The sequence below is a fragment of the Galeopterus variegatus genome, unplaced genomic scaffold (assembly GCF_000696425.1).
Source record: "Galeopterus variegatus unplaced genomic scaffold, G_variegatus-3.0.2 Scaffold4276, whole genome shotgun sequence".
Classification (NCBI taxonomy): Eukaryota; Metazoa; Chordata; class Mammalia; order Dermoptera; family Cynocephalidae; genus Galeopterus; species Galeopterus variegatus.
The window spans coordinates 113,085-115,438 of NW_007730387.1; positions in this window are offsets into that span (position 1 = coordinate 113,085).

A 2,354-nucleotide genomic window follows, 5' to 3' on the forward strand; every position below is an offset into this window, starting at 1 on the left:
GAATTCTTCACTCTTCTGCCTTTTGTTCTATTCAGCCCCCTCATGGATTGGGTGATGCCCACAAACATTGGGAAGGGCAGTCATCTTTACTCAGTCTACCAATTCAAATGCCAATCTCTTCTGGACAAACCCACACAGACACACCCAGAATAATGTTTAATAAGATATCTGGACCCTCTATGTTCCACTCAAGTCACACATAAAATTATCTATCACACTGCCCCCGCATCTCTTAAATCCTTGGTGGTGGCACTAATCTCTGCAATTCCTCCAGGAATGTGATAGTGCTATTTTCCTAGATAGAGGCAGTTCTAGTGGCTTTCGCTTGGCATTCTCCATCATAACAGCTCTCACTCTACAGGTCAGGAAACTAATGTGGGGTTTCTGCCAGATGCTGAGGATGTCTATTCCAATTACTCATTCTGGAACAGGGGAAAGGACGCAGGATGTGTCTGGGGAACTACTGGATCCACTGTGAGGTAAACCTGAGCGAAAGCTCCATGGATCACCTGACCTTCATAAGCCCCTACTCTGACTAGAGGGTCAAGTGATATTTTGGGTCTCCTGGAATCAGTGTCAGCTCAGAGCGAGTGTCCAGTAGTCCAAGAGAGGCCTAATTATTTCCTTTTTCCTACATTACAGTTACACTGACAAAAGACCATAGGTCCCTTTGGGGAAGGCTGGGAGAAAAATTAACGGTATAAATTTCCTCAAGAAGATCCAGCCTCCTCTTCATTCAAAGGATTCTGGGTCTATGAACTGGCTCAAGCCTGAGAGTTGATTGAGGGGCATGACTCTCTGTTTTTATGATTTGAATTAGATTTTTGTTCACTTGCCCTAGAACTTTTCTGTCTACACAGATCAAGTAAGAATATAGGATTGCTATATATAGTGAAGTTCCTCGAGGATGGCAGGGCTCCTGTCACAAATTTATTTCTCCCATAGTGGCGAAAGGTATGTCTTCTGGACTCCACTAGTATGGGTGAGTAGGTCTTAAGTGACAAATTCATGCTAACATTCCAATTTCTCTGTCTTTGGACCTCTTCCTATATGTTAAACCAAGGCCGGTCTTATTTGCTCACTGTGGGGCACCTTTTGGTTTATGTTTCAGCCAACCAACCGAACAAACTTTTAGAACCCTTCCTAACTCACTGAACTGCAACATTAAATGCAGAATCTCTATTTAATGGGCTCATTTCAATGAATTCAGCTTGATCCAACTTAATGTTTCTTCCACCATTATCCCACATCCTCAATATTCATTCCCACATATGTACCCCAGATTTCTGTCTGTGTAAAATTAGAAAACTCAAGTAGTTATTTTGGAGTGTAGCACACCTCCTCATGGGTCACATTTTGTACCACACCTTTAGGGCCTGCCTGGACTCAAGTCAAGTTATAGGTGAAGAAGGTAAGAGAGGGAGTGAGCCCTGACATGGCAACTGACTGGGGGAAAGCATTACAGTTTCTTCAGGAGATGCAGGCTTAGTCCCCCCAGGTGGGGTGGAGAGGCTGCTAGCCTACTCCCAGTCGGATTGCTTCTACTGGAGATGGGGAAGTCACTTCAACTGTGGGTGGGAGGCCTCTTCCACTGGCAAAGACTCATCATAATTTACAGGCCCAATGCCCCTAGCTTCATCAGGGTCTTCCCACATGTCCCTATTCCTACTTACATGATGCTATTTTTTTCTGATTAATGCCCTTACTTTAACAGTAAATACATTCTGAGTATGGAAATCCCATTACAATTGTAATTCAGTCAGTTGCAGGGTGAGATTCTGTGTTTGATTTTCAGCAATCTTAGCCCTGTGGTTCCAGGAGATAAGGGTCTCCTTAGGGCACACATAGAAGTTTTGGGATGATTTATATTAAGCTGGACTGGGAATTCAAATCCCTGAGCTCATCCTTTCCTTTCACCACTTTGTTCAGCAACATTAAGAGCAATCATACAATCTAATGATATTCATTAGTTTCCCAAAAATGTTTGGAAGTATCAAATACACAGTCACCGACCCCCTTGCTTCTTTTTCACCACTTTGTTCAGCAACATTAAGAGCAATCATACAATCTAATGATATTCATTAGTTTTCCAAAAATGTTTGGAAGTATCAAATACACAGTCACCGACCCCCTTACTTCTCATAAGTGGTTGATTAGGAGTATCCAAAGGAGATATTTTGCATATATCTATTTCCAGATCACTCCATGGTCTATCAGTGTTTTGTTTACTACTGGAAATATAGTCATCAGTATCTTTAAATCTAATCATATTAGAGAGCCAATTCCAGAAATCCTAGAACCAATTCAGAAAATTGACCCTTAAAATTCTATTTCCCTAAGATCACTCTTGGTAC